The sequence below is a fragment of the Urocitellus parryii genome, chromosome 5 (genome assembly GCF_045843805.1).
Source record: "Urocitellus parryii isolate mUroPar1 chromosome 5, mUroPar1.hap1, whole genome shotgun sequence".
Classification (NCBI taxonomy): Eukaryota; Metazoa; Chordata; class Mammalia; order Rodentia; family Sciuridae; genus Urocitellus; species Urocitellus parryii.
Window position 1 is genome coordinate 79675687 of NC_135535.1, and position 16291 is coordinate 79691977.

Sequence of the window (16291 nt, forward strand, 5' to 3'; positions counted from 1 at the left end):
GGCCTAACACATGGAGTGCCCTGATGTGTCCCACTCAGATCCTTGCCCTTGACTGCAGTTGTCCTTGCTGTCTGACATTTCAGCCAGCTGAAGTTTTGTGGCAATCTCTGGCCACCTTGCCTGGCCCCTCATAATCTGGCTATTTTAAATTTTTGGCTCCTAAACCTACATAACTGCAGGGAAAGATTTCTGATCACCTGGTGCAGGGGCCCGCACAACAGGAAGTGGGAGAGAGTTTGGGGGGAGTCCTTATAGTAAGGTTGACACACAACAGGAGAGTATTTATACCCATGAGGGGATGACTCCATGTGAAATTAAGAACTGATCCCAGAGAGAAATGAAAGCTGAGAGACAGGGGACTAGAAGTAAGCAGGGGAGAGGGTTGACTGTTGGGAAGTAAATCTGCCATTTAGTACAAGTCAGCCCAGGATAACTTTGAGACCAAAATTGCTAAACCTGACCTCAATTCTAGGAGGCGATTGTGTGGATCTTGGAGACCTAACTGGTGATCACTATCCTCCAGCCATCTGCTAGGTCCCTGCTTGCATGTACATACCATGATGATAGCATTAGAAGAGGGGCATGGATCTTGGTGACTGTAGGGAACTACTTTTCTCCACCCAAATGCTCCCAAATGAAAAAGGACATAACTCTAGGTTCTTACCCATATACCTCCATATGGGTGAGCATTGCCCTGTGCAAAGTCCCTTCATCCCCCCTCAGGTGGCCGACCTCCTGGGTTGCATAGGGGTGGCCTCAAAATCACAAAGAATACTGGTAGTTTTTATGCTGCCCTGTTAAAGGATGCTGTGCTTCATTGACAGCCTTGAGAAAAGGAAGCCAGGACTCGGGAGTTTGGTGAGGATTCCCAGCCCTACTCTTCCCTTCTGGTTTTGAACCCTCCCTCAGGCCAGGCCTGTCCCTCACTTGGAATTTGGTTCCTCCTGACCTACAAGAGTGTCCTGGGCATAGTGGGCTCTTACCAAGAGTCCCCCTCACCTCTGCAGCCTCAGCAGTATCTCATTTCTGAAAAAGTAGAAGGTGAATTAGGGAAGACAGAGGCCCTTGGTTCAAATCCTACCACCACCCACACCTCCCAGAAATTCATTTCCCATCAGAAGCCTCAGTTTCTCCTCCATAAACTGGAGCATATTCACCTTCAGACCACCTCCCTCAGGTGGGCACCCTGAGGGAAGCACAAAGTGATGGGCTCTTTTGGACACCCAGGGGTATGAGATCTGAAGACAGGGCCCAGACCAGGCATAATAGGTGAGGACCCAAGATAAGGAGGTGACAGTGAAGCCATCTTGAACTAGCCAAGTATGTGTGTTCTCATATCCAGAGACAGAAGCAGGAGTAGCAAATCATCATGCAGTCTATGGTCCCTCTTTCTTGTCAATGCAATCAATTGTTGACCAGAGGCCTCTAGGTGTGATATAATTTTTTGTCACTGATTGGCTTTTCTTAGCCTCTATAGAAAGGACCTGCACATACATGCAGTGTCCCCCTTCCTGTGCATTCATGCTATTGCCCAACTTTCCTCAGTTCTGTCATGGAAGCCCTACCCTCCATTGCCCATGTGCTGTGGCCCAAATAATGATCCACCATAGTCCTGGGTACCAAGGGTTCCCCACATCTTTGTACCTTTACACCCATTGCTCCTTTTGCTGCCATCTCCCCACAGGTTGGAAGCCCCATATGTTTGTCTGGGGCTCAATCAAGGCATGGTGGTGCTGGAAGCTCATCTAGCAGTCTTTGCCTCCTTTCACCTTCTTCCTGTGGAAGGTCAACTTGGAGGAATTACAATTGGTTCAAGTTGGTTGTGGTCATCTCCTTTGTTTCTGCTAGAGATTGGTTGAGCCAAAGGCTAGTGCTTGTGACCCAGTTCTGTCCAATCAGAGGAATCTACAGGGGCTTCTGTGATAGTCCTTCAAGAAAGAAAAAAAAAATGGCAGGGAATAAGAGGTCTCCTGGCTTCTGTCTAGAGTAGCAACTGTGCAGATATTAAAGCTGCGGTGGACACAGTCACACTGCAACCATAAGTGTGTGACACCAATGTTCTGTTGGTGATGAAGAAGTGGAAGGTTTCTGGGCCACTGATGACATTGTTGCACTGCCAGACCCAGAATCTCTGGATCTCTCATCACCCAACTCTTCATTAACACCTTACTTTGGATGACCTTGTAGTCCAAGCCATTCCTTCTAGGATTTTCTGGAATTTCAGGCCAACACATTCCTGACTTCAAGGCTCAGCTATAAATTGTGTGATTGTAACTAGTTCTCCAACAGAGTTGACTCTGTCCTCATCTCCCCACTTCACATATGAAAGCAGCCAGTGTTACTGGCCTGAATAGTAGTGTCTGATTGCCTGTCTCATTAGGTCTGTGGTAGGTCTTTGTCTTTTTTTATCTGTGCACCTAAGCTTGTGCACATCAGGCCTTCAGTTCACCTCACAGACTTGCCAACTCCCCACATTGCCTCCAGCCTTCCTCTGCAACACAACTGGTCACATGCCCAGACCTTATCTAGTCAGTGTGGCTAGAGAGGATGGCCCTGTGATTGGCCAGATTGTAGTAATAAAATGCCCTTCTCCTTGGGAGCTGCTTAACCTGTTTCCAGATGGGGACTCCTATGATAACAGAGAGCAGGAGTCAGGGAGCCACTGTGTCCTCTGTTCCTCATTTCCTGGGCTGTGCCTCCTCAAACCCTCCTTCCACACCTCACTATCTTCTGTTCACAGAGGAATAATGGCAGCCCTTCTTCTCTTCCTTATTTTACTATCAAAATGGCCTGATTTTACTATAAAAAACAGCAAGACTTCCTGTGTGAAGGTCAGATTTGGGCTTTATTCCCAGCTTCTAGACTTATTCCTTGTCTGATGCTGCAGTTTATTCAATCAAAAAACTCTCACTGAACACCTACTATATGCTAGGTCCATGCTAGGTGCTGGATCCAGGGATCATCAGGAATGATGACATGATTGGCAAGGTGTTGAGACTCTAAGGAGAGTCCTGAGAAATAGGGAAGAACAAGGCAGATGGAGTAAGTATGAAAATAGTCAAATTAGGTAAATGGATTTGAGAGGGTCCATGGAGATGCAAGGAGATTGGCAGAGACAGACTCTATGAAGGGGTGACAGAGTCTAGAAGGAAGCAAGGGACAGGTCATGCAGCCCTCAGAGCAAAATTGTCACAACAGGGAGAGTTTGTACAAAATTTCTGAAGTATGCACAAGAATGGATTTCTAATGAAGAGTTCCTATCTTGTTAACAGCCAGACAGTGAGTGTTCTGACCTTTGGGACTATATGCCCTTTGTTACAGCTGCTCAACTCTGTTGTTACCACTCAAAATTGGGTATTGACAACACCTTAAGGAGTGGATATTTTCCAATAATACCTGGTTTATGAACACTGAAATAGGAATTTCATACATTTTCACTTGTCATAAAATGTTCCTCTTCTTTTGATTTTTCTGTAATTTTATGTATAAAAACTTACTTGGCTGGCCCTTTAGAAACAGGTGGAAAGTCCAGAGGCTGCAAAGTGCATACCCCTGACCAGAGAGGATTGGAAAAGCAGCTGGTAAGGGAGCAGGACAGTGGGAAAAAAAGCAGAGATGAGGCTAGATAAACAGGGACTTCCCACTCTGCCTTGGGGGCCATCCTCCAGCTATGTGGGCTCCAATATTCCTGGAGTTTCAGGGCTAAGGTGCTTATGGGTAGTAAATTTTACCCAGGGATACTTCCAAAAAAAAAATAGCTGTATCAGAGCAAGCAAGACACTCTCTGTGTGGCCTTCAATGAAAAGCTTCACTTCTGTGGGCTTCTGTTTCCTCATTAGGAAAAGGAGGCACTGGAGGGAATGATCTCCCAGAAGTTACTCAGCTCTTCTGTTACTGGTCTTTGAACATCTCTCTCCAGCTGTTAATCTGACCTTCAGCACCATGGACACCGAGCAAGATACTCAGGGGCTGACCTGAGACCATAATCACACCACTATGCATTTCAAACCTTCCCCCTGGCTGGCTACCCCAGGGCAGGCAGGGCACCCAGGGCAGAGGATAGGGGCTTTCTGTGCTTATGAGATTGCCCCTCAAGACACTGGTTCCTGTTGGTTTGCCAAATGCCTCTATTACCGCCCATAAAATTGCCATTGGGTTGTTCATGTATCCCAACTCTCTACTGCGAAGCTTAGGTCTCTGGGTGGCAGACAGGGAGACCACATGGAGGGAAGAAGAGAATTATGTGAAGTTCAACTGAGCCCATCCACCATCCAGCTCCTTCTTGCTCCCCCCCTCCTCTTCCTTTCCTCCACCCTTCTCTCTCTGTCCCAGTTGAAATAGGCAGTGGGTCACAGGAACAGAGACCTCTGATGCAATTGGTAGTAGAATGAAGGATGCTTCTGAGGCGTGCCCAGTAGCAAAAATTCTCCCCTGGGTGAGCCCTGTTCCTTTTCCTATTTGAATATTTGCAAACATGAATCAATTTCCTTGGTCATTCTGTCACTTATTCATCAGTTCACTAAGCTGCTCATTGTCTTATTAATCCATTTCCCCCTCCTTTATTTAGTGTGTGCTTTTTCTATTTGCTTTAAGCAAGAAGGGAGAACAAACAGGGAACAGAGTAGCTGTTCTTCCCAGAAGTCTGGAACCAACACAAGGCTAGGCACCAGATGCCAGATCTGCTCCATTTCTCCCACCATCCTGGGTTATACAATCCCTCATCTGTTTGTCATTGCACATAATTCATCCTCCATTCTATCAGTCTATCAGCTCTTCTCCATAACTACTACCTGACCCTACCTTAAAGTGCTTTCTATTTTGCCAAGAAAATGGAAATGACCTTCTAATTTTGCTCACTAAACTCACACTTGACCATTTACCACCAGTGTTCTCTTCATGGTGGCCAGAGGGATGTATTCAGTGGTTTTCCCATGCTGCCAGAAGGTAAGCATCCAAATATAAACATGGTGTGGAGGTGGATTACTGCTCACCCATGCAGTGCCCTGGGTGTGAGGTGCTCTCTTTCAGAGGGTCATGTAGCCCTTCCCCTTATTGCACTCAGGCCTGGCAAAGAATTGGCTGAGGGCAAGAGAAGAAAATGAGAACACATGCTGTGAGAACTACTTTTCTTTTCCTTGTGTTATGATGAAGGTACTGTTCAGGGAGAAACTCCTTGGTCAGCTTGAGGCCAGAGTGTAGATGCTGTGGAGCAGAGCCACAGTAGGTAGTAGCGGTAGACACAGACTACTTGTCTGTTGGCCATAGGATGTGGGGTCACTTGTTCCTCAGTATAACCTTTCTGGCTGACTGATACATATGGTCTTTGAGCTCTTGTTCATTGTCTTATCTCTCATTGGTCCCATTGACCTTTCAGCAGTTATCTATACTGTCCTTCCTGCCTGAGAACATTTGCTGGTGATTCTCTCTTGGCAAGTTTGCCCTTCTTGCTCAGTTTACAATACACTCATCAGTGAGATCTCAGCCAACGTGTGATGTTCTTAGGAAAGCACTGTCCTGTCTGGCCTGTGTTCAAGGTACATGACTTACATGACTTTCCCTAAAAAATAAGTTCCATAAAGACAATTTCATAAAATCAGGTAGTTAGTTTAGGCTCATCCCCATTATGTGCTAAATCCCATGCTGGGGGGCTAGTCATGGGGTGGGTCAGCCATAAACTCTGCTCCCACAAACCCATCTCACAGCTGGGGACACACACCAGTGTAACATTTGAACCCATGGCCACCATTTTAGCAAGTAATGAGCATGGACATACCAGACAGAGAGGCTGCCTAGAAGGAGTGCCTGAGTAGTTTTGAAGGGGGAGTTGGGGTCATCCAGGTGGAGAGCTGCTGGGCTAGGGTGGGGACTGTACAGCAAGGATTTAGGGTGCACAGTATTTCTAAGGCTTGAAAGAACATAATCTTAGAAGCAGCTGGGACCAAATGGGAATCTCTGAGCATTCTTGTCTTAGCACCTTCGCAATGAGAAGTGGAGGGTGGTGCTTGCGCACACTGTGATAAGCTCTCAGGGGAGCTCTGGGCATGAAGTACTGGTGGCTGGCGGCAGGGAGCATGCTTCCCTTCAGGTGTCCTCTTTTCAGAATGAGTTTTTACCAAGTGCCCACGTTACTTTTAGAGTACAAATGGACCCAGAGACAGGTAGTCTGGAGTCTACTCTCCCAGCCTTTCACAGCCTTGGGGAACTGAGAGAAAGAGATTGACTCCCCAGTTACCCTTTCTGCTGTGACCACCATCAGATAAACTTCCCCAGGCACAGTCTTAGTAGCTTAGTAGAGGCACACACTTGGTGGCTTCATCTGAGAAATAGTGCAGAATGACTGTGTCATCTGAGAACATTCAGGACTTCAAGGGTTACCCCAGGACCTCAAGGGCCATGCAAAGAGACACTGAAGGATTGCTTAGTTCCTATTCTGCTTCACTGATACTTCCGAGGAACTTATTCTGAGCAAATAACAAGGTTTATGAATTAACCAGGTTGAACTCTCATTTGCAGAGGGTGGTCAAGAATCCATGACACATGCTAGCATACACCTGTTATCCCAGCAGCTCAGGAGGCTGAAGCAGGAGGATTACAAGTTCAAAGCTAGCCTCAGCAACATAGTGATACCCTATCTCTAAATAAAAATATAAAAAATGCTGGGGATGTGGCTAAGTCGTTGAGGGGTCCTGAGTTCCATCTCTGGTACAAAAAAAAAATCCATTGACACATGGAAGAGGCAGAGAGGATGGAGAGGGTGATCTGAGCTATAATATTCCTGCTAAGGACTCATCCAGTGCACGTTACCCCTTCCAAGGATGGGCAGCTTATCACTGCCTGAGACATTCTACACCAAAAGGAGGTTAGCTTCCTGCTCACTCCAGCTATCTCCACCAGGGACACTGTCTGAATGCAGGCATGTGAGAGAGCCTGGTTAGACTGAGAGGCAGTGACAGGACTCCTGACTAGGGACTCTGACTCCTCTAGCATTTCCTCTACTGCTAACCATGTCTCTGGTCAAACAGATGTGAATGGGGCCAACTGCATTTCAAGTTCACTTAGGTCATGCCAATGTTGACATCAAATTTCAATGTCAATCTACTGAAAAGAGGTATGAGATACAGTTTCTTATCTCGAAGAAGAGCTCCAACCCCTTCCTACTTCCTGTACCCAGATAGCAAAAAGGTGAATTGTGCATTCTGGGGGTGGGGAGGAGGTGCACATACAAAGAATCACTGTTTGTAGCATGGGATCAAGTTAAGGATCCCCAGGGTTGCCTACAATGCCCTGAAGAACAAAACCTATATGGTGTTTAAAACCAGGCTTCTAAATGAATGAGATACCTGAAACCTCCAAAAATGGACAAACTCATAGAATAAGTTTTTGAGACACTGGGCATCAGGCAATGCAAGACAGAGTTCTCTGGTAGGTGGGAAATAAACAAGGTGATCACTACCATTTTCCTAGTATCTACCCTGGGGGAGTGTCCACGCTGCCACCCAGCAAATAGGAAACCAAGCTGAGCCCAGGGAATATGCTGAGTTGAGGGACTGGGGCTCAGAGTCTAGGAAGACCAGGTAGGAAGAGTTTCCTTGAAACAGTTACCAGAGAGAACTACACTGCAGAGAGAGAACCTGTGTAGGGTCTTTTTCAAGGATTCAGCTGAGTACTGATCAGCACATGCATATGAAAAAACAGACACTTCACAGAAGAAGAAATACGATTGGTTAACAAATATATGGAAAAATGCTCAAAATCTCTAGCAATTAGAGAAATGCAAAATAAAACTACATTGAGATTTCATCTCCACTCTGAATGGCAATTATCAAGAACACAAGCAATAATAAATGCTGGCAAGAATGGGGGGTGGGAAGTGCACTCATACATTGCTAGTGGGATAGCAAATTGGTGCAACCACTCTGGAAAGCACTATGGAGATTCCTCAGAAAACTTGGAATGGAACCATTTGACCCAGTTCTCCTACTCCTTGGATTTATACCTAAAGGACTTAAAATCAGCATACTAATGTGACACAGCCACATCAATGTTTATAGTAGTTCAATCCACAATAGCTAAACTATGGAACCAGCCTAGGTGGCTTTCAATAGATGATAGATACATGTGGTGTATATATACCCAATGGAATATTACTCAGCATTAAAAGAGAATAAAATTATGGCATTTGCAGGTAAATGGATGGAGTTGGAGAATATCATGCTAAGCAAAGTAAGCCAATCTTTAAGAACCAAAGGCTGAATGTTTTCTCTGATACGTGGATGGTAATTCACAAAAAAGGAAGGGCCCAGAGAGAGGATAGTTAGGGAAGAATAGAGGTACTTTGGATTAGACATAGGGGAATGAAGGGAAGGAAGGGGGGGAATGGGAACAGGAAAAATAGTAGAATGAATTGGACATTACTATATCCTATATGTATATATGATTACATGACCAGTGTAATTCTACATCATGTACCACCAGAAGAATGAGGAGTTATATTCCATCATCTATTATCATATATAACAAATCAGAACAAATTTTTCAAAAGAAAAAAACTGTCTGAAATGGGGAATCTTTGGATAAGCTATCCAAAAGAAATTAGAGATAACACAAGGCCTGTGATCACAGATGGACTCACCAGCCAGCCTGGGAAAACTTATAGTTTATAGGACATTTTCTAAGTATTGTAATAGTCTTGTCCCAGTAATAGGAAAGAATTCACCATAACCTGAGCACTGCTGGGGTCATATCTAGCAATTTTGAAAGCAAGACCCTAAAGAGTCAGACTGTTTCCACATGACCTCACTGTGACAGAGCTCAAGAGGATTTAGAGGACACAAAAATACCCACCAAGGCAAAATTCACAATGTCTGCAATCCAGTGAAAAGTCTTCAGGCATGGAAAGCAAGAAAATAGGATCCATACACAAATAAAATTAGTAAAAACTGACCCCAAATTGATACTTATGCTAGAATTAGCAGAAAAGCCATTAAAATAGTTATAACTGCTTTCTATATCCAAATCAAGTATCTAGGGATTAAAAACATAATTATAAAAACATTAAAATGATCTAAAAGGAAGAGGGAAAATGGAACAAAGAGCCAATGCAACATAAAAAGGGGGGGAAAGTAGATTTAAACCTTAATTCATTTTAATTACCACATTATGCTGTACTGCCTACCAGAGCCACTCTTTAAATTAAAACAGGTTAAAAGTAAAAAGATGGAAAACTATGTCACATTAACACTAATCAAAAGAAAGCTGGAATGGCTATATTAACAGCAGATAAGGTAGATTTCAGAGATATTCAGAATAATACCAGTAATAAGGTCATTCTATGATCATTAAGGGATACATTCATAAAAAGAAAAAGGACAAGCCTAAATCTCTAGCAGATGTTGAAAATACACAGATAAGATTCATAGGACAGCAAGGAGGCATACACAAGTCCACAATGATAGAAGGGTGTTTAAATCATAGACTATCAATACTAAATTAAGCAAACACGGATGTGCTACTGACCAGTTTAACCTGACAGACATTCCACCCAACAGAAGCAGATACACCTTCTCAAGTGCACCTGGAACATGTACCAAGGTTTGCCAGATCCTTATGTGATAAAACAAATCTCAATATATTTAAGAGGACTCATGATACAAAACATGTGCACTAACCCCAATGAAATTAAAAATAAATAACAAATATTTCCAAAAAAATAACTAAATATTTATAAATTAAACAGCAGGTTTCTAAACAACCCATAGGTCAAAAAGAAGTCAAAAGAAAATCTTTTGAACTAAATGATAATTTAAACACAATGTGTCCAAATTGATAGGATGCTAGGAAATAGTTACTATTTCTTACTATTATATATATATATATATATTATATATATATAGTTACTATTTCTTAAGGTGAAAGCTAAGTTCATTGATTTGATATCTTCTTTTCTAATGATAGCATTTAGTGCTCTAAATTTCCTCCTATGTATGGATTTCCTAGCATCCTATCAATTTGGACACATTGTGTTTAAATTATCATTTAGTTCAAAAGATTATAAATATTTATGAAAAGGTTATAAAATATACTTAGCCAACAGAACCTATGCTTATAATAAAAGAAGATTATATCTGATTAAGCAGCATTTGTGTTAGTAATATACAAATTGTTTTCTCTTGGGAATCACCAGGATAGATGCTGGCTGTCAAAATATTTTTTTAAATTTTAACAGTTGTTCTATATGATAAAAGATAAATTTGTCAATAAAAGATAATGAAAAATAAAATAGGAACTGGAAAACTTTGATTTGAACCCATGTCTCACATTTTATAGCCCCTTAACATTCCAGGTGAAAAAAGCATTTGTTAATAATAAAATAAAATACTAGAAAATATAAAAAAAAAAAAGAAATAGTTATTTTAAGAGAACAAATTAAATCGAAAGTTGGTACGAGAAAGGAAACATGAATATCAGAAAGAAAATGTTTTAAAAAAACAACAGAACAAAAAGTAATGCAGGAAATCAATGAAACCAAACTTGCTTCTTTGAGATTAGTAAAAGTCATATCTATTAGGCATACTGATCTATAAAAAAAGTTTGTTTTTTTTTTCATTAAAACAAAACAAAATAAAACAAACAAACAAACAAAAAGCTAATACCAGGAACAAAAACAGTGTGACATTACTATTATTCTCAGTTATTTAAAGTATAGTAAAGGCATATTACACATTTATGGAAGTAAACTTTTTTAAAACTAAAAGGAAATGTACAAATTCTTGAAAGACATACACAAGGCTTACTCAATACCACACAGCCTCCTCGTTTTATATCTACCCCCAAATTTGAATTATATTTGAAAAATCTCACAAAGAAAACTCCAGGCCTTGATAGTTTTACTGGTGTATTCTACCAAACATTTAAGGAAGAAATAATTCTAATTTTACAGAAGCTCTTTCAGAAAATTGGAAAGGAGGGAATATTTCCCAACACATTTTATAGACCTTAATCCTGATACTAAAGTCAGAAAAAGTTATTATAAGAAAATAAAATCAAAGACTTGAATTCCTTCTAAATGTAGATATGAAACTTCTAAGTGAAATGTCAGCATATTTAACCTAGCAATGTATAAAATCTTTCTACCACAACTAAGTGGTATTTATTCTTGATGTTTAGTTTCCACATGAGAGTAAACTCATTTAACTCTCACAAAAAGTGTGCAAGAGAGTTACTAATAGGGAACATACATATGTCAGATGTGGGAACATGAAGTTAATGCACTAATTCTATAAAGTAGGCCCACCATGCTGACCCCCTATATGCTTTCTTTAAAAACAAAACCAAAAACAAAACAAAACAAACAAACAAACAAACAAAACTCTTTTACCTGCAGCCCTACTGGGCTAAAGTTCACAGGATATGTTACAATTATTCAGCAAACAACCTATTATCTGAAGAAGAACTGCAGGCTCAAAATGTTAGGAAGAAGAATACAAGTTACTCTGAAGGGATGGGGGACTCATAAGACCCTTACATAGACCACATCCCAGAACTTGGGAAAATAAGGATAATCCCCTCTAACCATAAAATCTCTTAAGAACAGGTTTCAATTAGAATCAGTCAGCATGGGCCAAAGTGACCTAGAGTTGTCATGCACAATGAAGACTTGAAAGTTTAATATCATGGTGTTGTCAAAATTCAAAAGGTGGACCTAGGTGGAGCTCTCTGGAAACTTCTTGGGACCCCTGACAAAACTGGAGAGCAGGAGAGGCACACCATCCTTCTCTCTGAAGAGACTCACTCTCTCCCTTCAGAGTGTCCCCTTTCCCCTTTGTCTAACCCTTTAGTAAATTCATGCATGCCACTCAGTGTGGCAGCATGGCTCATTCTCTGTAACAGTCACCAGGACTAACTCCATTTTAGCAATCTAAAGACTATCTTTCCCCAACTACTGATTGGTGCATATTATAGATTTATGAATTATACTATTTTTGAGGTGTGGGATAGGTATGAAGCCAACAACAAAACAAACTTTTTATGAATAAAAAGTCTTGTGCTCTGATTTCGAAACTTATTTACAAGGTTGACCACTATGAACCCCAAAGCTCCAGTTGTGGTTGTTATTGTTTTGGTACTGGGGATTGAGCTACATCTACAGTCCCTTTTTTAAAATTTGAGATAGGGTCTCATTAAGTTATTGCAGCTGGCCTCAAATTTGTGATCCTCCTGCCTCAGCTCCTAATTTGCAGGTGTGCACCACTATATGTGGCCCCAATTCATTTTAAAGTAAAGTAATCTTTCTTTGATTTAAGGAATATACACTTACTACTTTGCCAGATTTACCACAAGATAGTGAGAATATAATTTTATCAACAAGAAGTAGACATAATTTCAAGTTTTCAATTGTGAGGTTGTCAAGTATAATTGGAGGGCTCTGTAGGCAAATCCAAAATGGTAACATCACTCTTGCAGAAGAGCTTATTTTCCTGCTTCTTAAATTCAGGTAACACAAAGCATTGATATTTTAATTCTTCCGGAAATACATTGCAGCTCATATTCAAGGCCACTTGTAGATATGAAGGAGCTACTTTAAACCTTCTTTCAAATTAGTAATGTTGAGGATTTAAAAAAAAATATAAGTGAATTCCAATTTTTTATATTCAAACTACTAATTTTATTGATGACCACTTTTCATTCAGAGTATAATAAAATAATCTTACTAAATGTAACAGTATATCACTGAACAATAGGCTAATTTATAACTGAGATTGGACCTTTTCTGGATTTTATTACAATATAAACTATATGGTGCTTCTTCAATATCCATTCACTTGTTACTTTCTTATTCAATCTACATTTGTCTGAGTCTAATGGAATTTTCTTACAGGAGGATGACAAAGTCCTATATTATTGGACACCATTCTCATGACAAGTCTCTACCTTATATATCAAATTAATTTTAATCAAAGCTATTTTAATCCTTTCCTTTTCCATGTATTAAAATTAAAAATTGAATAAGGATCCTTTAATCAAAAGTATATTCCTTACTTTTAGTTTGCCAATAGGAAATGAAGGACTTCAAACTCTCTGACTACATTTTTCTTTCAGTTTGGGTTTTCTGTTTTAAAAAGTCAGTAATAGATACATTGGGAACTGACCATTGGGAACTAAGTATGTAAGTATAATTTGGGTTTCCTTCAGAATAAGGTACATATGTTTTGTTTGTTTACAACAAACAACTTTAAACTTTACCTTTTTATGCTACACTAATAGTTTCAAAAAAGAAAATAGCTGTTGAGGTTGACTAAGGACCATAGACCTTTTATCAAACTGCACATGGCTGATAACCAAAACCCTGGAATATTGGGAATAGCAGGAACTTAAGGGAGTGGAGTTGAGGAAAGGCATCTAGACAAATGCATGTTCTATGGAACACAGGCACTTTTTTTAGAAAGGTGCACCTTTGTTTAGAAAGGTGCTATTTCTAGGCAATAGAAAATTTTCTCTTACACTCTCAGATGCAAAGTTATGGATGACCAACCCACATTAACCAATCAATAACTGAGTCATGCAGAGCATTTGAACCATAGTAAACTCAGTTTGTCCTAATTTACCTCAGATAGACATATTTTCCTTATAATAAATACTCCTTTAAGCAATTTCACTTCATCATGTCACCAGATTAACAGGCACTCCCCATTCCACTGGTACAACATTGGTGGCTGCCCACAATCTAATAAGCATTCTTCTGTAAGCTTGTGCATTTCTGTTCCTGTTGTATTGCTTTGCACAGTTGCTAAGAGTTGGCTGAGTTTATTCCCAAATTTATCCTGGTAGAACTTTCTATTAATCTTTCATAAATCAAATTATCTATAAGTCAATAAACTATAAGTGTAAAAAAGGATTAAGTGGCATTTTAAGAAAACTATATAAAAATAACATCATCATGAGGAAATTGCTCAAATAATTGCTCTGTTGAATTGGGTGTGGGTGGACAATTGCAAAATAGTGGAAGAAAATAAAGAAACCTCAGATTCTCTAACCCAACAGGTGTGACTATGTCTAAGTTTCATTCCACTTCAAAACCATCAAAATTTAGAATCATTGGTTATTGTTATTGGCAGGGTTATACAAGAAAGATGAAATAATACTGCAATCAATAGACTCTTACTTAAAAAAAACCTTGACCTGACATTAAAATACTGGTGAAAGAATATACATTTTTTTTAAAATTTCAAGTTAAAATGAAATGTTTAAACCACACATAATCTATGATTCCTTTTAACTGGTTTTTAAAACTAATAAACCAATTATTAGCCATGACTATATTTGCTGAGGGGCTTTCTTGTACTTTATTCAAGCAGGTTTCATTGTGTTCTCTTGCAGTTTTATTGAATGACTATTTCAGAATTCTTTTGTGAGTATAGTGAACTGATCTTAAATGGTCACTGGAGGAGGAAAATATGTTGATCTTTTTATTTGCATCACTGTGATGGAATGATAGCAACATTTCTCAGGATAACTGGATTTCTTTTTTTTTTTTTTGTCATCGTTGTTAAAGTATGGCTCCAAATGAGTCACCCCTCCCCAAAATCATGTTCTTGGTTGCTACTTTCAATATTCATTTCGTAGATTAACAGAATACGGCAAAATCAATGCTTTAGAATGACTAGACCTAAGCCTTAAGAAGTTTAGGACCTTCTGCTTTTTCTCAATTGCTGCCCCGAGATGCTGTGCAAGGCAGGCCCAAGATAGCCTCCTTATGGATCTCAACATGTAGAGAGAGAAGCCTTTGAGGCAAAAGCCAGACCCCTTTCAAGAGAGGTCACCCAGCTCCATTTTCCCAGCCATAATGACAAGGTGCCAAACACAATAGCAGGTCCATCTGGATGCTCCAGACAGAGCCACAACACCAGCTGCCTGCAGATCCATGAGTGCCCAGGCAAAACCCCGTGGAACAGTGACAACCTATCCACTGAAGCCCAGCTGATTGAAGAATTTTGAGTAAATGCATGATTGTGGTTATTTTAAGCCATTCATTTTGCGGGGTAGTTTTCCATGCAACAGTAAGTAACTTTCATAAAACTACATGGTTAGGGGCTGGGGATGTGGCTCAAGCGGTAGCGCGCTCGCCTGGCATGCGTGCGGCCTGGGTTCGATCCTCAGCACCACATACCAAAGATGTTGTGTCCGCCGAGAACTAAAAAATAAATATTAAAAATTCTCTCTCTCTCTCTCTCTCTCTCTCTCTCTCTCTCTCTCTGTGTGTCTCTCCTCTCTCACTCTCTCTTTAAAAAAAATTTAAAAAATAAAAATATAAAAATAAAACTACAGGGTTAGAAAGCTTTGGAAGCCTCTGGCACATGTTCTAGTGGTCCTGTAATTTCCTGAAATATATAATCATAAGCTATAATGCACCAGCAATAGTAAAAATAAGAAAGTTTGCCCCACACACAAAAAGGAAAGCTAAGCACTCATGTTTGTTGAAGCTTTAAGAAAAAGATTCTGACCTTTTTCTTTGATTCAGATTTTAAATTAAACCTATACCCTTAGAAGCAGCATTTGCCAGGAGAGATTTTGTTCATACTGCAGAAATAAAATATTCTATGCTAAAAAGAGAAGAGGCAACGATGATTCTTCAATATTTTAAAAATATAAAGTTGAAGAAGCAGAATGTTCAGACATCCTTTGAATACCAATTTAATATTGTGCCATCAATATAAGTGAGACAAAACATATTGGTTGGATAGATAAATATAACCCTGATGACAAATAACTATTGTCTTTGGAATCGATGTGTTCATTGTAGCAGCAACAGACATTTGTTAGAACTGACTTCTGATGCTATCATCTTAGCCCTGCATCTCCCCAATTATTCTCCTGCTATGTGAAAATGTGGGGAATATTAGGAATGCTGCAAGTAAGGGTGTTTTGAGACAAAGGAGAAGGGAGGACCCCCGCCCCCGCCTTTCAGGAACTTGTACAACACCAGCAATATCAAAGAGAAGACAGTCTTCTAATTACTTGTGTAAATAACCATCAAAATGATGAATAGCCCTTGTGTTTTTCTCTCTAGAATGCCCTGAAAAGTGACAATTTATTTCAAATTGACCAACATCATTTGAATATTTGCAAGAAGTTGTTCCACATAAGAATGATAGTTTCAAAGCAAGAGAATGTTTTCAGCCTGATATGAGAAGATAAAATGTTTCAAAAATTACTATGCAACCTCAATGTTACACAAAATTACATAGAAGAGGATGTGAGGGGAAAGGGGGGGGACAAGGGAGAGAATTGAACA